Raw genomic sequence first — 27,953 nt, forward strand, 5'->3', positions numbered from 1 at the left:
ACAACTTCCTCTGGATACCCACTTGGTTCCACCTCACCCCTGCTTTGAGTATTTGCTCACGTTTTATTCTTCAGTAATTGCCCAATAGTCATCCAGTGACTGTTAACTGACCACATCACTTTATATTGCAATCTCAATGTCCACTCCCACCTATTATCTGAATCTTCCTTATTCTGTTTACTTTTTCTTTCATGCCCAGCACTTCCACATGTTTGTACCATATGAGTCACTTACGTGTCATGTTTATTATTTAGTGGCTTTCTCCAGAGCTAGAATGTAAGCTTCCTGAGGAACAAGATCTTTATTTTGACTACTGCTATAGCCTAGTGCCAAGAAGGGAGCCTGATATAAAGCAGGCATTCAAACAAGCATTGCTGAATGAATAAACTAATAAGAAAATTACCTAAAAGTTCACATGGTAGGTGACAGAGATGGGTCTGACACCAAAACTAAAGCTTTTCCATTAAACTCATGCTAAGTTATTCATCTGCTCAAAGGAAACCAGTTACTGAAACATTTTTGAAAGAATAACAGGCATATTACATTTCAAAGGAAACTTAGAATGCTCTGTTCTCTTTCCCAACGTGCTTTGGAAAAACTTCTTCACATCTCCATCTCTAGGCTTAGACTTCATGAATCTGGAGGTTGGTCTTTGCACTGACATCATGTACAAGGAAGGAGATTATGATGCCTTTGCTTCCCGTTAATCTTTGAACATAGGCATGTAATAATGGTTGTCCATGGAATTGGGTTTAAGCTGGAGAATACTTTTGGTGACTTGAATAAGATAAAGAAAGAGTCCATATCCATGAAAATGTGCTTAACCTTAGTGAGAAGAGCACTGAACTCAGGAAAGCAGGCAGCATAATCCCTCAGTATATGGCTTTGGAATGAATCAGACTTAGAGACTCAGCTTTGCTATTAGTTAACCATGTGACCTGAGGCAGATTACTTAATCATTTTGCTTCGTTTTCCTTAATGATTAAATTGAATCGATGTAAACAACTAAATTACATGGTAGTTCAATAACTTAGTATAGTACCATTTATATAGTACACGTAACAGTTTTTTGTTGATATTATTAATATCAGCATTTGTCTTTTAGAAAAATGTGATGTAGTTACAGAGTTCTTTGTATATGTTATTGATAAAAGACTGAATGCTCCCTCAGGAATAAAGTAAGGATATTTACTCACATGACTCTTAGTCGACATTATATTAGAGATCCTATCCAGTGCAATAAGGCATGAAAATAAGTTTTAAAAAAATTATTGGCCAGCACCACGGCTCACTAGGTTAATCCTCTGCCTGCGGCGCCAGCACTCCGGCTTCTAGTCCTGGTTGGGGCACCAGTTCTGTCCCGGTTGCTCCTCTTCCAGTCAGCTCTCTACTGTGGCCCAGGAAGGCAGTGGAGGAGAGCCCAATTGCTTGGGCCCTGCACCCGCATGGGAGACCAGGAGGAAGCACCTGGTTCCTGGTTTCAGATGGGCGCAGCGTGCCGGCCATAGGGGCCATTTGGTGGGTGAACCAATGGAAGGAAGACCTTTCTCTCTGTCTTTCTCTCTCTCACTGTCTAACTCTGCCTGTCAAAAAGTAAATTAAAAAAATTATTAAAGAAGAAATAAAATTTTCTCTGTTCCCACATAATAAGATTAGTATGTAGAAAATGCCAAAGAGCCAGTCCACACAAAAGCTTCTAGCACTAACGTAGTACAGAATAAAAGACCACATAGTCAATTATTTTTCTATATGAAGGTACAAAAAAGTTCAAGAAAGTGGAAATTAAATATAAGCTTATTTTGATGCAAAAAAATTTGGAGCCGTGCATACAAAGGGTCTTCAAAATGTTCATTGAAATGCATATTATAAAAAATTCTATGCATGAGTTTCCAGAGTTGTTTGAAAATAAACTTGTTCTTTAATTCCATTTTCCACAAATTTTTTGACGTACTCTCACATACTAATAATTAAAAAATCAGAATTTTAAATAATTTATACCATCATCAAAACTCATGAAACAAATAGATATATATCTAACAAAATTTATTCAAGGACTATATGCTAAAACTAAAAAAAAAATGAAGTTTAAAAAGACTTAAATAAATGCAGAGACATACCAAAGGTATGGTTGATAGACAAATATTCTAAAGACGTCAATCCTTCCCCAAATTGACATACTGATTTAACATAATCTCAAGTGACACTCTGGTAGAAATTGACAAATTGTAATTTATATGAAAATGAAAGGGAATTAGAATAGTCTAAACAATTTGAAAAAGAAGAACAAAGTTAGAGGAAGTACACTACTGATTTTGAGACAATATAAAGTTAAATAAATAAGAAACTGTGGCATTTGTGATAAAGTAGACGCATTGATAAATGGCATGGAATAGGGAGTTTACAAATAGATCCATTCATATATAGTTAGCTGACTCGACAAAGGTATAGAAGCAATTCAATAGAGAAAGACAATCTTTTCAACAAATGTAGTGGAACAATTGGACATCCACACAAAAATCAAAGTCACAAAATTTCCTATACCTTGCTCCCCTGACAACAGTGAACTTGAAGTGAGCATAAACTTAAATGGAGAAAATAGCTAAAAGAAAACAAGTGAGGAAATCTTTGTGATCTTAGATTAGGCAAATATCTCTCAGATATTATGCCAAGAACATCACATACATAAAATAAAGTGTTGATAAATTAGTCTGTATCTAAATAGAAAAGTACTGTGCTTCAAATTACAGTTGTAACAGTCAAGAAGAAACAATCCAACTGAAATAGGCCAAGATTTGAATGATACTGAACCAAAGAAGTATCCCAATGACAAATGAGCACATGAAATGATGCAATTTAAAACCACACTGAAATATCACCACCCATCTACTAGCTTTGGAAGAAACAAAGGATAGTGCAAAGTGCTGGTGAGGGTAAGGAGCAACCAAAATGATCAAATATGAGTATTGTTGTTAAGAATGAAAGGGATACAGATGCTAGAGAAAAAATACTAGACAGTTTCCTTATAAAGTTAAGTATGTACTTGCCATTTGACTTAGAGATACCAATCCTAGGTTACTTTTCTCAAAGAATAAAAACATGTTCAGAGAGAACATTGTGTGCTGATATTTCATAAATATCAAACACTGGAAGCAATCTAATTGTCTTTGCACTGGTGAATAGGTAGATACTAAATGTATTCACTAAAATATTATTTATCAATAAAAAGTGAACCACAAAAATATACTATAGCATAGATAAATCTCCAATGCATTATATTAAGTGAAATAAACCCAGCAGAAAATGCTACATTCTGCATGATTCCATTTATATGATGTTCTGGAAAATGAAAATTATAGGGACAGAAAACAGATCAGTGGTTGCCATGGACTGGGAGGAGGGGTAGAAGGGTTGGCCACAATGTGGCAGGAGGAAATGTTTTGTGTGTGATGCAACTATTCTATATCATGACTGTAAAAGAAGTTGTATGAATACATCCATTTGTCAAAATTCATAGAACCATACCCTAAAAAGAAAAATTTACCCTTCTGGAAGCAATACCTTGATAAACACACCAGAATAAAGAAGAAAATCTACCAAGATTGATTGTACTTAGAAAGCCTTTTTCTACTGGCTTCCATTCTCAACAGTTGTTGATGGCATTTCTTGGTTTAATCACTGTGTTTCAAGGCATGTATTATTTATTGTCATTTTGCTTTGTCCTGTTTTCCAAATCTAAGGCATTCTGTCTTTTATTAGGTCAGGATATTTTTTAGCATGGGATCCCTAAGAATCTTTTATTTCTTATTATCTTTATTCTTTATGGAGAATTTAATACAAATAAACTGATCTTTCTCAATTTAAAATTTCTTTGTCAACTTATGGTCAATATCTCAGATCCATTTCTCAATTTTCAGTTCTCACCTTGTTTATATTCTGATCTTTTTTTTAATTTATTGCTTTTTTTAAAGCACAGGTTTCTATTGAAGTTAGCAAACATACACAAATCTGCATTAGTCATAAAGATAGACTCAAATAATTTCACAAGCTGTGCGGTGATACTAACACCCCAAATTAAGAGACTGAATGTGGCTAACACCCTGCAGATCCCCCTGTTCACTCCCTCTCAGGCACCAGAATCCCTGTCAAGGCAACAATCCCAATTCTAACACCACAGATGAGTTTTACTAGTTTTTGAACCTAATATAAATGGGATTTTCAACTTAAATTCTCTTGCCTTATTTTTTTCAACATTATGTTTGTAAGTGCTATCATTCTGTGTGTATCATTCATTTTTCATCATGGCTTAGTATTCCATTATATTAAGATGACTACAATGTTATATGTTTATAGAAATTCGAGGAGTTTCTCATTTGAAGCACCCATGAACAGGACTGTATGAGTATTCTTGTACATATCTTTCGGCGCACATATCTCTACTTTTCTTTTGGGTCTATATCTAAGGATGGAATTCTGGATTACAGGATAGACTGATATTTATCTCTGCTGTGCAAAACTGCCAGAAATTTAGAAGCTTTAAATAACACACATTTACCATACTGTAGCAGCATAGGTCAGAAGTGCAACGTGAATTTCACTGGGTTAAGATCATGGTGGTGGCAGGGCTGTGCTCCTTTCTGGCAGCTCTCGGAGATACTCTATGTCCTTGCCTCCTTGCTTTCGCAGGTTTTAGAGGCCACTTCCTTTCCTTGGTTACTACTCACCTTTCTCCAGTTAACTTCCTATGAATTCTTCTCACTCCTTCATCTGATTGTATCTTCCACTTTCATTTCTTCCTCTTCTCCCTCTTCTCCCTCTTCCTCTTCTTCTTCTTCCTCCTCCTCCCCTCTTCCTCCTCTTCCTCCTTCTCCTCCTCCTCCTCCTCCTGCTCCTCCTTCTCCTCCTCCTTCTTTAAAATTTGACAGGCAGAGAGACATATAAAGAACTCCCTTCCACTGGCTTATTCCCCAAATGCCCTCAAGAGTGAGGGAAAAGGGAAAATAATCCTAGTCTTCCATGTGGGAGGTGGGAACCTAATCACTTGAGTCCTCACCTGCTGCCCCCCAGGGTCTCCATTAACAGGAAGCTGGAAGCAGGACCTGGAGCCAGCACTCACACCTAGGCACCCTGATGTGGGACACAGGTGCCTCAGCCAGCATCTTAACCAAATACCTGCCTCCTTCCTCGCCCTTTAAGAGACCTTGTAACTACACTGGGGCCACTTGACAGTCCTGGAACACCTCCCTAATTTAAGATTAGGTGATTACCAACCTTAATTTCTCTTTGCATGTAACTAACATATGAACAGATTCTGGGTATTAGGAGGTGGATCTTTAGGGAGCCATTATTCGCCTAACACATAGGACAGTACATGTTTAGTTCTGTCCTGTGTTATACTTCTCCAAAGTGACTGAATGAACTTATACCCCTACGGCAGGAAAGAGTGTTCCAGTTCCTTGCTATTTTTGCCAACACTTGTTATTTCATTTGTTTCTTTTTATTCACTTTGCTGATAGGGTATTGGTGTCTCACTGAAGTTTCATTTGCAGATCCTTAATGATTAATAATGCTGACACCTTTTTGAATGCCAACTGGCCTTGGCAAAGCTTCCTCTCTGAAGTGCCTATTTGAGTCTTTGGCCTATTTTTCTGGTGGACTTTTTACCTTTATTTATTTATTTGTTTGTTTATTCATTTATTTTTTGACAGGCAGAGTTAGACAGTGAGAGAGAAAGGTCTTCCTTCCATTGGTTCACTCCCCAAATGGCCGCTATGGCCAGCACTGCGCCGATCTGAAGCCAGGAGCCAAGTGCTCCTTCCTGGTCTCCCATGTGAGTGCAGGGGCCCAAGCACTTGGGCCATCCTCCACTGCCCTCCCGGGCCACAGCAGAGAGCTGGACTGGAAGAGGAGCAACTGGGATGGAACCGGCACCCAGATTGGGGAGGATTAACCAAGTGAGCCAGGGCGCCGGCCCCCTACCTTTATTATTAACCTGCATGAGTGTCTAAGATACTGTTAATAGCAAACCTTTGTCAGAGATAGGAGGGGACTTTGAAAAGTTAGTGGTAAAATGTAGTTAAAAGATGATGGGAGTTTTCCATAAACTTTCAGAAGCTCTTCCATCCTGTATGGACCAAGTGAATATCTTTTCCCACTCCATGTCTTGCCTTTTTATGCTCATAGTGGTGTCTGTCAACAGAAATTCTTGATTCAAGCCAAGTTGGACTTTCTTTCATGATTTATGTTTCATACTTATTCCATTTAAGAAATCTTTACATCAGTGCCAGTGTTGTGACATAGCAGGTAAAGCCACCACCTGTGATGCCAGCATTCCATATGGGTGCCAGTTCAAGTCCTGACTGCTTCACTTCTGATCCAGCTCCCTGCTACTGGCCTGGGAAAAGCAGCGGAGCATGGCCCAAGTGCTTGGGCCCCTGCACCCACATGAGACACCTGGAAGAAGCTCCTGGCTTCAGCCTGGCCCGGTCCCAGCTCTTGTGGTCATCTAGGGAATAAACCAGCAGATAAAAGACTAATTTCTCTCTCTGTCTCTCCCGCTCTCTCTGTATCTCTGACTTTCAAATAAACAAATATTTTTAAAAAAGACATTTTTACTTAGAAATGTTATTCTGTGCTTTCCTTTAGAAACTTTAAAAAATATTTAGATCCATAGTACATCTGGAATTATTTTGTAAAAGGTAGTATATAAATCACGATTCAATTTCCTCACATAAGCATCCAATTGGTGAAGAATTAAGTTTTGAAAGTCTACACTTCCTGTTGCATTTCAATTTTACCTTTGCCACAAAAGAAGTAAACATGTATGCGCATGTGTTACACTGACTTTTCAGTTTGAAATGCATTGTTTTCATTTTTAAAAGGTCTACTAGTTTCTTTTTCAAATAGGCTTTTTATCATATTTATCAAATTGAAGCCTATATTTCTATAAATGTTACTTGAAATATTCAAAATACACTTCTCAACATTTACTTCAGGCTCTTGGGCCACAAATTCAATTTGTTGTGTCTGCTATTCCCCTCATAGTTTTAATTCTTCAATGTGAGCTTATTTTCAATAAGCATTGTGTGTGTGTGTGTGTGTGTGTGTGTGTGAAGTCACACACACCATGAGCTCTGGTTTAACACATGAAAGTTTATTTTTCTCTCATGCTTGGTGTGCAGCTGCCTTCAAGCAGTGATTCAGCAATCCAGCTGTTTCCATCTAGTGGCTGAACTGACTCAAGACGTAGCTGCCACTGTCACTGAGGAACGAGAAGAGAAACCAGGAGATCCCACATCTTCTGTGCTTCAGCTCAGAAGCGACTGCTGTCACTTGTAGTCCATTGCCTACAACAGTCACATGATCCTAGCTAATGGCCCATGACTTGAAATATCGAGGAGCACGTGGGAATATGGAGAGCACAAAGTGGCTATGCTCTTCTGACTACCAAATATCCTTTCACCCTCTTTGTGCCTGACACAGGACGCACTCAAGCTCTCCTCTCCTCAGGGAAGCAACGTGAAGGCCCATGCGATCATTTCCCCAATTCAAACTCCGTCAGATCCAGACCCCTCCACGCAAACACAAATATCTGCCCCTACCTCCTACACAGTGTAGAAAACCAGCAGGATAATTTCAGTGAATGCAGTCATTCAGAAAGGGGGAAAAGGAAGCCACACAGCAGTCGTGGATCCACAGCAATTCTCAAATGGCACCGGGCAGATGTTGTGAGGTGCCCCACAGTGGGAATGAGAACCCCTTGATTATTTTATTATGTCTTCAGGAAGGTTGTATTATATCGGGTCCTTGGAAAGCTACCTCTCCAGTGAGTGACATCTCCCTACTCCCGTGTGATGGATTCCTCTCATGTGTTTGTTTTATTTGTGAGCTGATCATCAGTAGAGATGTGTGTGTGTGTGTGTGTGTGTGTGAGTGTGTGTGTGAGAGAGAGAGTGACTGTGTGACTCAGTCACTCATACCATGAATTGTGAAAATGCTTTTGCCAAGTGCTTCAGGGGATTCATCAGCCCTAGACTACTTTCTTTTTAACCTCAACTTCTCAGTTAGCAATTTTTCTGCCATGCAAGTGGTATAAATTTACACTTGTAGTTACCTAAGCACAAGTCGAAGGTTTAATTTTTCATTGGAAATTTCTGTCTTCTCTGAGCCATAGGGCATTCAGCTAAGGACTTTATGTCCTTAACAATCTCATTTTCCAACTCTCTTCCCCAGAGGTAACTGCAGTCCTGAAAATGGCCTGTATCTTTTTCAGTAATGTACTTATAATTTTATTGCTTATATATGTGTCTAAAAATTCATATGTAGTATTGATCTGTAGCTTAAAAGTTGTACTAATGGAAACACTTTGTGGTTATTTTCTGCAACTTGTTTTTTTGCTGTAAACAGTTCATGGAAAATGCTTATTATGAAAAGACTATGCATGCATTTCAGAAAAGTTTCTGGCACCAAAATAAGGTTATTTTTGAATCCCATTTTCCATGAACTTTTTCAAGTACTCTCATACAGGACTTTGGCTTGTGGTCTACCAGTTGTCCTTTGAACTTGCTATGCTGTTTTAAAACTAAAGATCTTTATTGATGACCCTTTCCAATACAAAATATTTATCCCCTCCTCTTAATTTTTTGTGACCGTAGAGATCCTGCCTCTTTGATAAAGTATCTCAAGCTCATGGAGCTTATTTCTTCTATGCTCAAAGTACTTTGTACTATTTTGGATGGGAACTTACAGTTTCCCATCTTAAGTGTTGGTTCCTACACATCACTAACTGGACCACATGCTCTTTGAGGTCAGGTCGATGTCCAGACTTCTTTATCTCTCTAGGACTTAAGTAGAATGACCTTATCCAGTAGGAATTAGTCTTTTTTTTTTTTTTTTTTTGACATTCTGTGAGAATTTGCAAGCCAAGAGAGATGATCTTCATAATAATAAGGACAAAGAGGAAGGGTGGGGAAGGAGGACCAAGGGCTACCTACTATACACAGCACACTGGTGTGAAGTTGGAGTCATTCTTACCCACATTTTATATCCAAGGATACTGAGTTTTTAAGTTTTATTTACTTACATTTTAATTATTTGAAAAGAAGAGTGACAGTGACAGTGACAGCAAGAGCAAAGGAGAGAGCTCTTCCACCTTCTGGTTCATGCCCCAAATGCCTACAACAGCCAGGACTGGGCCAGGCAAAATCCAGGGAACTAGAACTCCATCCAGGTCTCCCAGGTGAATGGCAGTGTTAAGGCAGCTAGGTAGATATTAGCCATTGTGTTAAGAGGGGTGAAAGATAATGAGAAGTTTTAAAGAAGTAAATTTATGTGCAATGGAAAGAGGAAGCAAGTCCTGAAAGTGGGACCCAGCCTCTTGTCTCTCTCCCCTAGACAAGGGTGTCCTTGTCTGTCCTTTATCAAAGGAATTCACTGAGTGAGTGATACAGCTTGCCCTCCCAGACTGAAGGAGTCATTTGCTTCTCCAATAGTTAAGAACCCTGATGGCCAGTGTTGTCTGGAAGGGTTTGTTTAGGGGAATTCCACATCCAAAAATCCCTCACCCGGACTTTCCCAGAAGAGGAGGATGCAAGAAACGGGGACCCATACTCATGTCCATAAAAACCCCAGTCTGAATGCAAACTCTCAACCCTTTGCTGAGATGCCTACCTGGTCTGTCAGGTGTAGCAATTTCTGTCTCTTCCTTTTTTCCAATAAACTATGCTAAAATCACTTTTTCATCTGCTCATTCATGGGCCACAGATTTCACCATCCATAGAAAAAGTTCTTGGGGTTCAAATCACGGCAGGGACCCAACTACTTGTACCATCATCACTCATTGCCTCTGAGGATACACATTGGCAAGAAGCTGGATTGGAAGTACGGCAGGGGCTCAAACGCAGGCACTCCAATGGGGGAAGCAGAGTCTTACCTTGTGTGCCACACACCGGCTCTGAGAACCTAAATAACTTCCCCAACAGAGTTCACGGCTATGAAAGCTGGAACACCAGTCCCTCCATCCCTGATTCTGAGTCTTAAGAGCTTAAGCAGAAAGAGAGATGGAAGCACAGGTCTGAACAATTCAACATGGTTGAGGAGATCGGTGAAAGAAGCCATGCAAGTCTTGCCTGTAGTCAGGAACAGGAAGTGGTATTCCTTGTGGCAGACAGAAGTCTAAGTTGTAGTTAACAAGTAAAGTAGATGGCCTCTGCTAGAAAGAGTGGTCTCAGATGGGTCTGAGAGAGAAAAGGATGCCTGAGACAAGAGCCCAGCAATTCAGTTGGTGATGGACATGTGCGATACAGGACCCAACACGATTTGTGTAAGATTCTGTCTCAGTCCCCAGTGTGCATCACCAAGCTCCAGCCAAGTCCAGGGCACTGGGAAGAGACCTGGAACAAAGGGGCAAGGGCATTTGGACTCTCCCACGCCTCTTTACCACTTGGCTTCCTGCTGTTTTGATTATTCAGGGCTTCTCTCTCATGTAACCAATCCACAGAGAACATGAAGCCCTCCAGAACCTATTTCTGTTCTTCAACTGACCCCTTGCAACACCCAAACTCTTGGCCAGCCTGTCAGTCTGATACCATGCCTGTCCCAGCAATCATGCCTGCTCAGCATTCCCACACATGCGTATCATTTTCCAGAATGGAGTGTGGAAAATGATATTTTTCTTCTGCCATGATAACATCCCCAAAATTAGGGGAGGAAAAAAAAAGCCAGGAACTGATATTTTACAAGGTCATGTTTCATGTTCTTGGGCTCGATACAGCCCAGGATCTGAGGATTTGTTGGCTAAGAGGACAACAGGGACACCGGGGGGATTGGTGTTGGGGGGTGGTACCTGGCAGGGTCTGCGTCCTTGGAGTTTGGCAACTCCTGCAGAGTCTCCCTAAGTGGGAAAATATAAAACTGTGCAGAGGAATGGTATAACATCCTGCCGGTCCATGAGGATTTGTCAGATCAACAAAGGCTAATTCTGAGTGTTCCCTGCTGTGCTTCCTAACGCCCTGAGACACTCGGCTGAATTATCTATTAAGAATATTTTCCTAAGTCGTTTGTGTTAGATTATAGGCTATAAACTGCTTATTGTTGCCTGTCTGCCATAAATACAAAGCAATCATTTTTAATGCAAGCAGCTGTTGGGCTGGCTTCCCCAAGATGCTTTGCCCAGGGACGTGCATTCTGCTGCTTTCTCCTTCATCAAGTGCATTTCTGATTGTTTTTCTGCTCCACTGCATACCACACACGTGGTGGTGGGGGGGGTATAAATTTTCCTTGCCTTGCTTTGTTTGGATACAGGATTTCCAAAAATATCCAAAAGGAACTGAAGGTGCTGGGGGGGGAAATTAAGTTATGTGAAATCCGAAGACTCAAGTCCCCATCACAGCCTCTATATTTTAAAAATGACCTTGAAACGCCAACCCATTTTCTGATTGCCAACAATAAAATATTTGATTTTGAATTAAATTTATTGAAGATATATTCGTATATATTTATTCAATATATGTTTATTGAATATAGCTATTTTAGATTATGTTAATTTGGGTTTTAAGCTTATATTACAAATATATTTATTACTCCAAAATTCTTTTTTAAAGATTAATTTACTTATCTATTTGAAGGATAGAGTGGGAGTGATAGAAAGAGAGAGAGAGAGAGAGAGAGAGAGACAGAGAGACAGAGATCTTCCATCTGCTGGTTTACTTCCCAAATCATACAACATCCAGGCCCAGGCCAGGCCAAAGCCAGGAGCCAGGAGCTCTGTCCTGGGCTCCCACATGGATGTCAGGGGTCCAAGTTCTTGGGCTATCTTCCTCTAGATTCATTACTCATTATTCATTATCAGGAAGCTAGATTGGAAGTGAAGCAGCCAGGACTTGAACCAGTACTCTGATAGGGGATGCCAATGTCGCAAGAAGTGGCTTAACTCATGGTACCACAACAGTGGCCCCTACTCAACAATTCATTATTGAGGGTCTACAAAGTAGTAGAATACCATGCTAGATACAGGGTATCTAAAAGTGAGCCTAATTGATTTGTTGCCTGCTTTTCTATTCCTTGGAGTCTAGTAGAGACAGACTGATCAAATACAGATAGCCTCTGACTTAGAGTGGTTCAACTTGTTTTTCATCTTTGCAATGGTGTGTATCTATATTGCTATATAGATTTGGTAGAAATTGTACTTCAAATTTTGACTTTTGATCTTTTCCCAGGCTAAGGATACAAAATAACCATTTTGGTTTTTTTTTCACATTCAGTACAGTACTCAATAAATTCCATGAGATATTCCACATGCTATTATACAGTAATCTTTGTGGTGGTGATTTTGCAGTAGACTTCATGTTTGAAGGCTTTTTTGTTTGAAGATCAAAGCGTCATGTTCGAAGATTTTTGTCCTACTGTAGGCTAGTGTAAGTGTTTTGAGTATGTTTAAGGTAGGCTAGGCTGAGCTACAAGGAAACTTTGAACAGTTAATGGAAAATCTATATGTTAAAAGCTACACACAGGGCCAGCACTGCGGCTCACTAGGCTAATCCTCTGCCTGCAGCACCGGTACCCTGGGTGCTAGTCCTGGTTGGGGCGCCAGATTCTGTCCTGGTTGCTCCTCTTCCAGTCCAGCTCTCTGCTGTGGCCTGGGAAGGTAGTGGAGGATGGCCCATGGGCTTGGGCCCTGCAGCTGCATGGGAGACCAGGAGGAAGCACCTGGCTCCTGGCTTTGGATGGGCACAGCGTGCCGGCCATAGGGGCCATTTGGGGGGTGAACCAACAGAAAAGGAAGACCTTTCTCTCTGTCTCTCTCTCTCTCTCTCTCTCACTGTCTAACTCTGCCTGTCCAAAAAAAGAAAAAAAAAAAGCTACACACAGATTTCAAAATGTTTTACACCAAAACAAACTTTTCTTTTAATTCCATTTTCCCATGAACTTTTTGAAGTTCCCTCATGTACTGTTCAGCAGGTTAGGTAGATTAAATGAATTTTGGATGTAGGATATTTTCACAATGGATTTTGTGACAGTAACCCCATTCTAAGTCAAGGAACTTCTGTAATTACATACATTGTGACATGGGAACAAAGGAAAATTTCAGGAACTAATGGTATGCCTCATCTGGTGATTGGTAAAGAACTTTCTAAGGCACATCCACTCTAAGCTCCCAAGGTAAGTAAACTCGAGAAGAGAAAGGGGAGGATGAGGAGAGATTTCCAGGAAGAAATAAATGTGGAAATGAGCATCCAGCATTATGAGACCTGGGGAAAGGCTAGGGTAACAGATGACAAGAGAGAGAGAGAACTAACATGGCCAAACTGGAGTCGTGGGTAGCCTCTACCAGGGCTTTGGGGGTACATAAACAAGAGCTCAGTCTCTATCCTGAGACCATCAGAAAATCAGTGGAGGGGAGAGCAGTTATACCTCAGCAGGAAACTGCTGGTTTTCTTGAACCATATGTAAGGGAAATGTTTCAGATCATTCAAAGAAGGAATTCTTCTCATGGGTGTGGGTGAAAACAAGGAAGGGGACTGAGGTACCCAAGCAAAGCAAGTATCACCTTTGTGCCTACAGAAGCAACAGGAAGACACCAGGAGAACTGGAGCCAGGACACGGTGGTGGGAGGTGCCCAGAGGGGTTGTGATCATGGACAGTCACGGCCAGTCATGGAACTGTAGCACCCAAGTGGGAGGAAACACTCCTTAGATTGGCTGAACTCAGAGAAGCCTGAGATCAAGAGGAACCCATTGACATCAGCACCCCCGACCCTCACCCAGCTGGGGTCTAAAGCCGGGCAGAGATGAACAGCAGTGCGATGGAGAGGCACATGGAGAATAACCAGCACAGAAAGGAGTGGCATTATCAGGTTTGTGTTACTAAATAGATCATTCTGACTGCTCTGCAGAGAACAAATAGCAGTAGGATCTGTAAAGAGCATTCTATGGTATTCAAGGGAACAATAATGAATGGTCTAAGCCAGAATGGTGACCAAACTGACAGATAGAAGTAGACTGATTTAGGGATTCTTAACATGATACAGCTTGACCAAGACTAGAAGGAATTTGGCAGCCTTCAAATCACACTCATCCATTGCTGTGACATAATCAAAGCTCAGGAAAGAGAAGGGACGTGAGCCAAAAGCAGAGTTCCTCCCCTATTCCCTCCCACACTGCCTCTGTCGACATGCTCTGCATGGATTACAATCTGCCCCTTCATTTTTATTCTCCAGGACAAATTCCTTCCTTCTTTAAGTCCTCTAAGGGTCACCCTGGCAATACTCACCCCTAGAACCTTGACATTAGCTTCCTGAGTGTAGTTTCTGGACTTCATCTGCTTATTGAGAAGACCTGAACATTAGCTGAAGCTCTCAAAATTACCTGCCTTGTGGTGCTATATACCCTGAGCCCACCTCAGTGGCTGAATCAATATGAACAAAAGGGTGCTGGGGTCTTTACATTTATTTCTACCAGTAAATAATTATTGAATGCTTATTCTTTTCCAGGCAACATTTAAATCCCACAGCCATACCTGGAAGTATATACCACCCTCTTTCAAATAAGCCAACTGAGGTTCAAAGAGGTTAAGCAACTTGCCCAAAGTCCACAGCTGGGAAGTGGAAAAGGCTATAGCCTCAAATCCAGATCTTGCTGTCTTAATGTCCATATTCTCAATCATTATACCACACTACCTCTCACAGTGCTTGTCTCAGCACTGTGCTAGGTTCTCTTGTGTGAAATCATAGGGGAGGAAGCGGAGTGAGGAGTTAGACACATTCCAAGGAAGGAAGTGGTAGATAGTCAAAGACAGCAGCCATGAATCCCTGCACTCTCTAAATGTACATGCTTCTCCTGTCGAGAAGAGGAGTCTGAATTCCCTCCTCTTGAAACTGGGCAGACCTTAGTGACCTCACTTAACTAACCCAAATCTGGGATTCCTGAGGGTGTCACCAAGAGCTGTTTCCCTCTTTCTTTTTTAAAGATTTAATTTTTATTTGAAAGTCGAAGTTACAGAGAGAGAAAGAGACAGAGACAGAGAGAGAAATTTTCCATCCACTGGTTCACTCCCCAGATGTTTACAGTGGCCAGTGCTGGGGCCATGCTGAAGCCAGGAGCCAGGAGCTTTTTCCAGATCTCCCACGTGAGTGGCACGGGCTCAAGCACTTTGGCCTCTTTCCAGTGCTTTTCCGAGGTGCATTAGCAGGGAGCTGGATCAGAAGTGGAGCAGCTGGGACATGAACTGGCACCCATGTGGGATGCCTGCATTGTAAGTGGCAGTTTGACCTGCTACACCACAGCACCAGCCCCCAAGCTGTTCCCTCTTGGAAGCCAGGAGCTGCACCAGGAAAATCCCCCAGCCACATACAGGTGTTCCAGGAGACAGCCTCAGCAGAGCTGTACACTGACAGCCAACCATAACTGTGAATTCACATGCAAACCCATGTGGATGAGCCCTCCAGGGTGCCTGGCCCAGGCAAGCCTTCAGAGGACTGCAGCACCAGCCACTTTCTGACTGAATCCACAGGCAAGATGTCCAAGAGAGAACTATCTAGATGAACCCAACAACTCAAGAACTCTGAGAGATGCTGACTGTTGTGCTTTAAGTCACCAAGTGTGGTGTACAGCACATCCATTCCGGAGAGCCAGAACATAGCCTGAGCTCTCTGACCCTGTGCAAATATTATTAAGGCAAGTGGAACATAGCCATCCCACATATATTCTCACTCCCAAGCAACCACTAATATGGAGCCTCTTTCCTGGAAGCTCTCCCATATATGCACATATCTGCTTCTGACTAGTTCTTTTTTTTTAAGTTCTTTTTTTTCTTTGTTATATAGGTTTTTTTTATTTAATAAATGTGAATTTACAAAGTGCAACTTTTGCATTGTTGTGGCTTCCCCCCACAAACTCCCTCCCTCCCGTGGCCCTCCCCTCTCCCACTCCCTCTCCCATCCCGCCCTTCATCGAGTTTCATTTTCAATTACCTTCATATACTGAAGATCAACTTAGTATATACTAAGCAAGGATTTCAACAGGCTGCACTCACACAACCACACAAGGTATAGGGTATTGTTCAACTAGTAGTGTTGTTTTTAAGTTTCATAGTAGAACACATTAAGGACAGAGATCCTACGTGGGGTGGCTCCCGTTGTTGATTTAACAATTGGCACTCTTATTTATGATGTCAGCAATCACCCGAGACTCTTGCTATGAGCTGTCTAGGCTATGGAAGCCCCTTGAGTTCACCGACTCTGAACTTGTTTAGTCAAGGCCGTATCACAGTGGAGGTTCCTTCCTCCCTTCTGAGAAAGACGCCTCTCTCCTTGATGGCCTGTTCCTTCTGCTGGGGTCTTGTTCACCAGGATCTTTCATTTAGATTGTTTTTTGCCACCGTGTCATGGCTTTCCATGCCTGTGAGACTCTCATGGACCTTTTAGCCAGATCCGAATCTGACTAGTTCTTGAGGCACGCTTCCTTCCTTAGTCTGTCAGGGAGTGCCTTCCTCTGACAGCTTCAGTGTAGAGGTCAGAGACCAGCCAGGGAAGATGATAGCTCTTTGGCCCACACCTCTTTGTCTCCCCCTGCGTCCAATAGGTGTGGTTTCCAACTATAGCCCCACTTTGCATTCCCTGGTAGATGCATCAGCACAGGATCCCCTCCTCTGTCCCCACTGGGCTCTCCCATGCCAGGTCTTACCCTGGCCAGATGGCACTCAAGCTCTCCAGAGGGTGTTTCACAGACATGATTTGATGTTGAAGGCCAAGTCCTTCTACACTCTGGGCTAACGATGACATACACCAGATGAATGGGTGAGCCATTGGGCAGTTGTCCTGAGTGCCAAGCTGCATGGGTAAATAAAATGTCACTGGAATAAAACTGGAGTAGGAAGCCAGTTAATTCAGGTTTCTACACACAATTGCTAACAAAACATAAATTTGTTTGGCTGCAATTAAACACTCCCTTATTGCTTCCAGCTTATCACTGTTGATATATTTGTGTTCTGTACATGGTATTTTACATGGTTTGTTTAAGGCTTCTAACTTTGAGACTGGCTCTCTGAGAGTACCCTGAAACTGTGCAACTTGCTGAAATTCTGAAAATTAGAAATTCACAATGCTGAAGCAGACATTTGGTTTATCAGGTAAGGTGCTAGTTAAGATTATTTTGCCCCATTTTGGAATATTTGGGTTCAATTTCCGACTCTAGCTCCCAATTCGAGCTTCCTGCCAATGCAGACCATAGGAGGCAGCAATGATGGCTCAGATAATTGTTTTCATGCTGCCTATCTGGGAGATCTGGACTGAGTTCTCAGCTTCCAGCTTTGGCCCTGGCCCAGCCCCAGCTGTTATGTTCACTTGGAGACTGAACCAGCAGGTGGCAGCTCTGTCTCTCTGTCTCTTTTCTTGATCTCTCTCTCTCTCTCTCCCTCTCTCTCTCTCTCTCTCTCTCTCTCATTTATTTATTTATTTATTTGAAAGGCAGAGATACAGAGCAAGAAGGAGGGAGAGATGTTCCATCCGCTGGTTAACACCTCAAATGGCTGCAACAGCTGGGGCTAGGCCAGGCTGAAACCAGGAGCCAGGAGCTTCTTCTGGGTCTCCCACGTGGGAGAGGGGCCCAAGGACATGGAGCCAGCTTCCACCGCATCCCCAGCAGAGAGTTGGATAGGAACAAGAGCTGTCGGGACACAAACCGGTGCCCATAAGGGATGCTGTCACCGCAGGCAGAGGCTTAACCTTCTACACCATATTACTGACCTCCTCTGTCTCTTGAACAAAAAATTTCAAAACATTGAGTATGTTTATATATATATATATGTTCATATATATGTTCATATATATGATTATATATATTATGAGTGTATATATGGAAAAATACATATGTTGAATATAAGAAAACTCTTACTTCATGATTTTTCCATTCCTACAAAATGTTGAGCAGATATGTAAAGAATAACTGTGAAAGCAGCCCTAAATTACTTCCCTGATATGTGCAAGCAAACTTGAAAAAGTTAATGGAAAAATGGAACTAAAAGTTCATTTTGATGCAAAAAATTCCTGAAACCCATGTATAATTTTTGATCATATACATTTCCCATGAAAACCCCTCTATGTATGAATTTCAAAAATGTTTGCACCAAAATAAACATACCTTTTAATTCTGTTTTCCAAGAAAGTTTTGAAGCCGCCTCATATGTGTCTCCATCTGGACTGGGTCCACAGGTAATGTTGATTGGAAGCAGAGCACAGAGACTCAGAAAAATTGTATCAGAAAACTTTCTTTCCACTTCCATTTGTTCCTGTGTTAAAATCAGGTCAAAGTGAATCTCAAAGTAACCTTAATGTGTAAATGAAGTGAAACAAAATATGACATGGTCTGAAATATAAGTCTGGTAATGGGGAGGAACATATCCTCCACCTGCCATGGGGTTTTGGGTAAGATGGCATGCTAATGGCACTGTAAGCACTACAGATCTTTTCCAACCCCTGTAGGAAGACCTAATTCCTCCTGCTCCCACTGACACTTCCTTGATTGACCACCTCTCCCCCTCCACTCCACAGGAGGGAGTACCCACCAACTGCTGGGCTTGCAGTAGTCTCCCTGCAACATGTTTCCTATGTGCAATTGCAAGATCACCTAGGGGTTAGTCCTGCTCCTCTGGGCAGCAGAGGCCAAGATGAGATCAGACAAGCAAGAGTTTCACTGAAGAAATGTCTGTGAGGTGGACAGGGGGTGAGGTGGGGGAATCAGAGGAATCAGAGAGAGAAAGAGAGAGCTCTAATGCTTGCCTGGCTCTATTTGAAGGGGAGAGCATGCTAGGAAAAGTTTCAATAGGTTGAAGGAGACTTCTAGAGCCAACTTACTAAAAAATTCCGTAGGATTGGGCCTGCCTTACTACCACTCTCAGACTGATGGAGAACAGCGCAATGGAAGCACATTTTCCATGTGCTGGTTCATTCTACAAATGGCTGCAACATCCAGGGCTGGACCAGGTTGGCCTCCCACATGAGAAGCAGGGACACAGGCACTTGGGCTGTCTTACACTGTTTTCCCAAGCACATTAGTAGGGAGCTGGAGCTGAAGTGGAGCAGAAAGAATTCAAACCAGTCTCCAGGATGGGATGCCGGTGTTGCAAGTGGCAGCTTACCGCGATGCCAGCCCACATTTTCTCATGCTATAAGAAAATGCCAGAGCTTCAGCACTTTAAAAGAAAAGAAGTTTATTTAGCCCACAGTTCTGGAAACTAAAGTCCAATATTGAATGGCCCAACTGATTTGGTCTCTGGTGAGGGAACTCATGGCTGATGGCATCAAAGTGGGAGGACTACCTACAGGAACAACCCATTGTAATAATGGAAGTCAAGAGAGAGACTTAGTGATTAGGATCACTGTTTTATAACAACCCACTCTCACGAGAACTAATCAGGGTCCCATAAGAATTACATTAATCTGTTCTGAGGGCAGCACATTCAACAACCTCATTCTCTTACACAAAGTCCCATCTATTAAAGGTTCCGTATCACCTTTCAACATTATAAAACTAAGGTCCTTGCTTCCAACAGGTGAACCCTGTGTGACACACTCAAAACGAATTCAAACCATAGCAATTACATTTTACCTAAAAGAAACTTCAATTCAGTTTCCCAACAACCCATTTTCAGTTGGACTTCGGGGATTCAAACATTCAATCAGAGATGAATGTCAACAATAAAGTATTCTAATACTCATGATAGCATAGTCATCAACAGAGAACACTAAAGGGTAGGATAATTTATCTACCTTTACCCACTGACATGGCTGTATAGCAGGAAAAGATGTAATTAATTCACTTTAGAAATATTTATTAGTGATTTATGTGTTGTCAGGAATTATCTCAGATGCTAGAATCTGCTAGATAGATTTATTCGAGGTTGTTCAAGAATGATGAGCTAAGACTAGAAGTCACAAGCTGATAGATTTAGATTTAAAATAACAGAATTTCTTTAAAATTTCTAAGAATTTGACACTGACATTGACCATGTCGTCTTCCACTATGTGTTCCAGCCTTTTGCTCATGTGGTTGTTTTCCTATGAATCATACAGTATTTCTGGATTTATTTCCCTTAACAGTTTGAGAAGAACATTTTTTACTTAAGTAATTAAATAATTAACTCATCATTCATACATTTATTCAACAAAGGTATTTTGAGCGCTTTGTCTATGCCTGCTGTGGGTATCTGGGAAGGCCAACATAAATAAGACACTATGCCTGTCTTCCAGGAGCTCACAGTGAATTAGGGCAAAAGAAGAGGACACATCAATAGACACCCAAATGGTATATGCCAGAGTCAGGAAAAGCAGGGGCCTCAAGAGGGAATAACTAACTCTGCAGAAGGGACAACAGTGTAAAGATTCATCCCAGAATTGATGATTCCTGAACTGCACTCTGAAAAACAAGTCGAAATTGCCTATGTATTCTATCCATGGCTTCTAGCATGAATTAGGTCCTCAATTCATCTTTGCAAGATGAATGAACGAATGAATGAATGAATGAATCAACAGAGTGTAACAGTATTTTTCCCTGATCAGCATCTATTGGTAACCATGCTTCATCTGTGGCTTTGGAAGTAGGCCCATGACCCAAGCCTTACCAGTCAGACAGCTGAATGGGTCCTGTTCTCAAGAGTATGGATGTGGTTGAAACTGGTTCCATGAGACTCATCTCAGGGCTTGGTTGAGCAATAGTAGAATACAGTCTCACTTTGTGCTGGACCTGGAGCTGGAAGAAAGGCAGGGTGGGACAACTGGGGAACAAGACATGGAGAAAATTTCTTTTGAGGATGATGTCATCTAGAGGAGACAGGAAGGAGACAGAAAGAGCCTGGGTTCTGATAACATCAATTTAGCTCCTGGATCCAGCAACATAAGAAGTACATCTATCACCTACCTGTTCTGTCAGTGGTCATTATGTTATTTTTTTTGGTGGGGGCTATTTGAGTTAGCTTTTCTGTTACTTACCATCAAAAGAGTCTTGACTATAAGGTGGGATGCTTCACAAATTATTGTCTTCCCCATGTCCACAGTGATCTGCATAAAATCATACTGCATCCATCAGAGAAGGAAATGCTGTGATTTCAGGCAGTGCTGATTGAGGATGAGAGTTTGTGTTCGCCACCGGAAGCAGAGAGCAAATGTGGATGATGGAAAGTCAGGGGTGACGGAGGGAATCTGTACCATACCATCAACTATCCCACCCCGCAGGCTTTTAATAAAGGCTTGAAGGTATCGCTGCTGAGTGGAGATTTCCTTTCTACATTTTGGGTGAGTGACAAGGTTGGCTCAAATCAGAGAGCACTGACACACACAAACAAGCTGCTTTGAAAAATCCACAAAGTATGCAATTTTTTGCGAGAAAGCAATAAGGCTACTGTGAGGTGGCAGCTGAGGAGCATATTTATCTTTTCCCTCTTTTTCCTAAGTGGACTATCCGGGGAGGAATTACCGCCAAAATTCAGAGGCCTCCCAACTCCTCGACAAACACAAACATCCTCCCCGCAGTGCCAACGTTGGCAGGGACCAGAAGAGACAGTGCCCAATAGCTCCACCCTGGAGATTTGAGTCAAGAGGCCAGGAAATCTGCACAACACATCTGGGGCAGGAGAACAAACATGTAATGGGGCAGATCCTAGAATCGGGGGAGATGCATTTCATGAAACAGATACAAATAAATGGTGGGTGCCAGAAGACAGAGCGTCTCCTGACTGTTTAGAAACCACTGGACTGTGTTCTATTTATAAAGACAACATGTCCTACAGAACCAGTTTTCCCTGCCACTAATCAAGACCAAATCACCAAGATACTCCAGGCACATGTGAGAAGGAATGGTGATGTGGGTGGAAACTCTGATCTTTAATGAATTCTTTCTGGCCCTGGGTCAGGACACATAGAGAGTGGGGTTTTCTGTTTGTTTGTTTTCTGCTTTCAATAACTGGGGGAAACACTGATGCACAGCCTCACTCCAGGTGCCAGCCCCTCACCTTCCTGTCCATTTCATCTTCTTTCTTACTTGCCTGTTCCTAAACTTTGTATCTCCTCGTAGCAGAAAGGACAATCTCAAGTAATCAAGAAGCATGGATTCTGGTTCAGGTTTTGCCAATAAATGATTATTGAGCATCTGGCAAGTTGTTCAACTCTCTGGACTCCATTTTCCTTATGCATCAAAACGGACTTCAATAAGATGTCTACCCAGCTCAAGTTTCTCAAAATATTTAGAACTAGGGTGCACATGTGGATATAAAATATTCTGATATACAGTACAGTAAATAAGCATAATTTAACTTTGTTTTGCCAAGCATGGCTTAAATCCATTTGAATACAAAACCTCCCTAAAAAAACGATAACATCTAGCCACAGCTCACTAGTCTGTGGTAGATAGGTGGGGAAATGCTGACGGTGGCAGATATTTGGATTGGCTCTCTCCAACTTTTTTCAACATCCTTTTATTTAGAGGGTTGGGAACAAAAACTGCATCTCTCAGACTTCCTTGCAGCTAGATTTCTACATTTGGATTACATTCTACTAATCAAATGTACTTATGTGAGATGAGGGAGACATTTTTGTTTCCCGCACAATCTGAATGAATACTTACTTTGACGATCTCTTAAACCTAGTTCAACTCTATGGGATGTCTATGCTTTCTCTCTTGGCCAAGCCTTCTCTTCAGAAAAGAGTTTATTTTGATAGAGTAGGTCTAGTCCATTTCCTCTCTTCTGATTTGTAACAATTCTCAAGAAATAGACCCAGGATAAGTGAGGAAAGAGCAAATGCCAGCTGGGATTCATCTTTCCCTGAAGTTCCCATAATCTTTTACAGTTCATTTCTGATTCAGTAGGATTTAGTTTATCTTCCTGGGTCTTGCAGCAATTCCAAAAAGAGAGACTTGCAGAGTAGAATCTGTGACCACAGCACTGCAGGTCCTCTGGTGGCCTTTATGAAGCTGCATAGAGCTGGGCACATAGAGACCACCCCCTCAGGATCCCCTGTTGTCCATTTTACAGGGACAATCACCTTCCTTATCACATTCCAAGTCCATCTCCAATGGTGTTCCAGTTAGAGAAGATAGCTGTGTGAGGGCAGAGGCCTTGCTCAGCTCCCCAGTGACTTGGTAAGCAACTTTGGCCAGAAGCAATAACCACTCCGTCCCTTAGAGTTGCTGGGTCTCAAATTGACAATGCACCACTTCCCCTGGCTGCCAGTCCTTTAGGCAAGTGAGAGACCCTGTTGTGAAATGTGTCTTAAAATTGAGCTTTTACAATGAGTATAATGTATTACCATGGTAGATCGTTTCCTCGATCACATGAAGGCTAAACATTGCAAGTTCAACTAACCAAAACATAGGAGGAAGAGAACCTCTGAGTGGCTCATGTTTTTGACAAAATTGTGGGGTGGTTAAAACTTGTCTGCATTTCCTTTCAAAAGAGAAAGACTCAGTTTTCCAATTTTCAGCACCAGAAAACTTTCCGCTTCTCCTCCACTTTGTTCCCTAGAATTGTGTGGTGTTGCAGTTCTGCCTTCCTTCTCAGAGAAAGGAAAACTAGAAGGCTCATTTATCCCGAGGCTGTGGTTTCAACCCTGGCTGCTCATCAGCCCTGGAGAACTTCAGAGAGTATAGATGCCAGGGCCCCACACCTAGAAACCCGACTCTGTTGGTGTTGGATGGGGCCCAGGTATTCTTACTATTCACAAGCTCCCACAGACTGAGAACCACCAGGGTATTATTACCTAAGAACACCTCTTCAAATAAGATCAGGAGAAGGCTTCCAAGGATGAATTCATCTTGCCCCACTCCTACTCAAGATTTCCATAAAGCAGGTTATTGTCATTCATTTCTACTTGGAAGTTTCAAGGTAGCCAAACTTAGAGTGTGACTCTTACCATAAACAAAGCAGCTCGTAAAATCTTGCAATAATGCCAAGGTTAACTCAATATATGCTTCTGTCTTTTATCTGGTGCCCTGTTTCTGAAAGTTTGTGCTCATTCTGGCTACTTACTGATTATGCCCGCTTACCCCACATTTGAATACTCCCAGAATCTGATTGTCAGTCCTGCTCAGTGTTCCTCAGCTAACCCTCTGATACTAACCTGATAGCATCAAATAATGACAAACATATGGACTTACAAATCATTCGGTAACTCAGGATATCTTGGGAAAGTTATTCCTGGCCTTTGTTTCTTCATCTGTAGAGTAGGGATGATATCACCTATTTTACTCAGTTTCAGGTTTGACATGTTAACAAATATAAGGTCTCCTTGGCCCAACATCATTGCTGACCCTGTACTTAATTCCACCTACAGTTTGTCTCCCCAGACATAAAGAATATAGTGAGTGACCTAAAGTATTTCTAAAGTAGGATTTGGGTTATCAGTAGAAAGATATTTTAGGGACAGTAAGACCTTTCGTTACAATTGAAATTACAGACTATCAGCCCCAACCAACTCTATTTCAGTTCCTACCGTAAAGGACCTGATCATGGCATTTGGGATAACGTTGGGGCAGGGGTAAAAAATGGATGTGGTGGAAGGAGTGAGTTGAAGAAACCTTCCAATGGCCTCTCGTGGGAGGCTGAAAAATAAACCCAGAGAAGACCTGGAAAGGACAGACCACCAGATGTCCAAATAGGAAGCAGAAATCCTGCTGGATTCTGCCTCAAACCACAGAATCTGAATTTTTGGAAGAAATCATTAAAAACAATAAATTACCCAAAATGGCTAATTTAGGATTCCACTGCCTCAGACTTTAACAACTTAGACACTTGTAAAACAGAAATATTCCAGATGGCAGAATGGAAGGATGAATTATAGAGAAGGAAGTGGCTAATATCCTGTGTAAGATTCTGAAGCAATGCAAAGTGGGAACCTTCTCTGAAGGAGCAGGCCGGGAGATCCTAGTGTGTCAAGGAGACAGAATTGGGGTGTCACTGGGTCAGGGTCAACCAACCCTACTGTTCAGCCCTGGACGCTCAGGGTGCAGGCATGATTTCAAATTTCTGTCTTTCAAAGAAGTTCTTGGACAAATGGTTCTGACAGCCTCAGGAGGGCATCTGGAGTGACTGCTTGGAACTTCCCGGATTTTGACTGGGTATGGCCCAGGTGGTTTCACTGTTCAGTCCAGGGTTCCATGGGCCTAGGTCTGATTTCAAATGGTTCCTGTTCTCTCCTCCTCATCTACCTCAGTTTATATGAAGGCACAATGATCTTTGCTGCATCCTGGTCAGAGGCTCAGGTTAACATTCTCTTTGTCCTCTGCATCCCCTGGGAGATGCTTGGAAATGCAGCACCCCAAACTTACCAAAACAGATCTGCATTTGAACACAGGGGTGTTTAGTAAGCATGTCAAGGTTTGAAAAGCAGGGCTCTAGTAGATTTTACAGGCAAAACAGGAGTATAGGCCTGTATACATCACCAAGGGCATTGCTCTCAGAGGTGATCTAGTCTTTTCAACAATGCCACACCTCAAGGCCTTGACCTCAATATTACTAATAAAGTCCTTTTAGCCTGAAGTTGAGTTCATAGCAAACAGCCATCTAGTGCTCAATCTCAGCCTCATCCTATTGTTTTTCCTCCTCCTCTTAAGAGGTGATCCCCTCCAGCAGAGGGAAAGCTAGGGCATGCAAGAAAGTTGCACAAAACTCTCCATCACTTTCCCATCACATTCCAAAGAGTTGAGATTCCGTATAGCAGCTTCACAAGGTCCTTCAGGGTCTGGCACCCAGCTACACTTTAGATTTAATTCCTTGCTTTCTCGCACTTTGCCCTGGTCACTCTGGCCTCCCTTCTTCCTTGAACACACTGCAGTCATTGCCAGCTCTGAGAATTCTGGTCATGGTTTCCTCTATGAGAATACTCTCTTTGCTCGACATCTTATACCTACTAAATCCTTATCATTTAGAACCCAGTACAAATGCAGTATTTCTAGAAAAACTAACCCTGCCCACTACTGAAAATCCCACCCCACCTTTTCCGTCTGTAACATATAATCTTGTGTGATTTTCTTCATTGCAATTAAAGTTACATGGTTTTCTTTTGTGTATATTTGCTGATTGATTTTCTCCTCCCTTAGTACATACAATACAAGCCTTATAAGAATAGGAATAATATTCTCTTATTGATTGCTTATTCCAAATGCCTAGAGCAGTACTTCACATAATATTTAGTCAAATGTTAGTCACCTTTTTGTTACCATAATGAAATACCTAAATCAAGCTGCTTTATTTTTTTAAGATTTATTTATTATTTATGTAAAAGGCAGAGTTACAGAGAAAGAGAGAGAGATTGAGAAAGAGAGAGATTTTCCATCCAATTGTTTGCTTCCCAAATGGCCACAATAGCCTAAGCTGGGCCAGGCTGAAGCCAGAAACCTGGAGCTTCTCCCAGGTCTCCCACTTGGATGCAGGGGTCCAAGCACTTGGGCTATCCTCCACTGCTTTCCCAGGCACATAAGCAGGATTGGAAGTGGAGCAGCCAGAACTTGAACTGGTGTCCATATGAGAAAGCCTGCATTGCAGTCAGCAGCTTAACCCTCTATGCCATAATGCCAGCTTCAAGCAAGCTGCTTTATAAAAGAAACAGTTTGTAGTGCATGTTTGGTCAGCCCCATTGGTTCAGCCTCTGGTGGCATTCTTGCCTGCAGAGTCCCGAGGTCAGGCATGGCATCACCTGGCAAGAAGCAGGGAGTGTTGTGTTTCTGTTGACATCTGTGTGGGCTGTTTCCTTGTGGGAACTCTGATGACTTAATCTGCTCTAATCCCTTCCCAAAGACCCTACCTCGAAACATCATCATTAGATTAAGCTTCCACCCTCATAGTATCATTAACATAAGACCTTGGGGGACAAATATTCAAATCATAGCAATGGAACTTTACTGAGTTTGAGTGAATGACAAGGCCTGGATGAAAGTATTGAGTTGTGGATTATCTATGCATCCTGCTTTCCCTGCTGTAACCACTCTTCTCATGACCACAGACAACTTAGAAGGGATTAGAAGGGCTTAGAAGGCAGAGCCTGAGTTAACGATGCTGTAGAGCTGGCCCAGAGGATTGGTAAGTCACCTTGTGGTCACTGCAGGGCAGTAGGATATTTCAGTCCAGTATAGTTCTGTAAGCCCTCATTGACTGTCTACCCATGTCCAAAGCACTGTGAAATATAAAGGGGGATATCACATGTTTCCTGACCTCAAGGGTCTCTCATTAACTCAGGAAATAGCAATCATTTCATGCAATGTGAGAAGTTCATTCAGTTGATAGATGCACAAAGGAAGAACACATATTTAACTTCCAATGGGGAGGGTTATAGATCTCTTCCCAGAATAGAGATACCCTGTTTAGGGGTTTAAAGCATACATAGGATTTTCAGAGAAGCACATCAAGGTATTTCAGAGAGACAAAATGGCTACAGAAAAAAATACAAGGGTACAGAAGCTAGAAAGAGCCTGAGGGAACTGCAAATAGTTTGGTAATGCCAGAATGCAAAATGCACAGTGTGGGCTGGCAGAAAGTTGAAGTCAGAGCCAAAGGGCCTGGAATAATATATCTCTCTGAGGTGCTCAACTCACTTTATGTTTGAAGTGAGTTGCAAATATCTCAAATTCTTTTCAGTTCAAAAGAGGCAGCAGTGAGTTTAGCTGCGAGCATGTTGCAACCGCCGGCCCTCCTCTATGCTCCCCTCAGGCACCATGAGAACCGTGCCCCGCAATCTCCAAAGCCCCACATGCTGGACCCACTAAGCATTACTTACCCTTCTGTCTGAGTCATTTCCCCCGCTGCCAATGGTGACAAAACCAGAGGAGCTCTCCACCAACTGAATTTGAGATGACTCACTCTCAGCCAGGGACTTGCAACTGGAAAACACAAGCAGCCATACCTTGGCAGTAAGACTCTGGGTTCAAATCATCCAGCTCCTCTGTGCAGCCAGTGGGAGAAGCAGGTGTAGCAGGTAT

General features: G+C 42.1%; 1 long non-coding RNA gene across 2 annotated transcripts in view; it reads left to right on the forward strand.

Moving 5' to 3' along the window:
- The window catches only part of LOC103347958 (uncharacterized), an 83,793-nt gene that overhangs the window by 29,798 nt on the left and 26,042 nt on the right, over positions 1-27,953 (forward strand). The window contains exons 1-3 of one of the 2 annotated variants that reach the window (XR_007919029.2): positions 5,847-13,155; positions 13,558-13,849; positions 21,043-21,280. This is a non-coding gene — a long non-coding RNA (uncharacterized lncRNA). Of the gene's footprint in view, positions 1-5,846; positions 13,156-13,557; positions 13,850-21,042; positions 21,281-27,953 lie in introns of those variants that run through there. The other variant, XR_007919028.2, reaches the window with a different exon arrangement.

Source organism: Oryctolagus cuniculus, chromosome 6 (genome assembly GCF_964237555.1).
Source record: "Oryctolagus cuniculus chromosome 6, mOryCun1.1, whole genome shotgun sequence".
Taxonomy (NCBI): Eukaryota; Metazoa; Chordata; class Mammalia; order Lagomorpha; family Leporidae; genus Oryctolagus; species Oryctolagus cuniculus.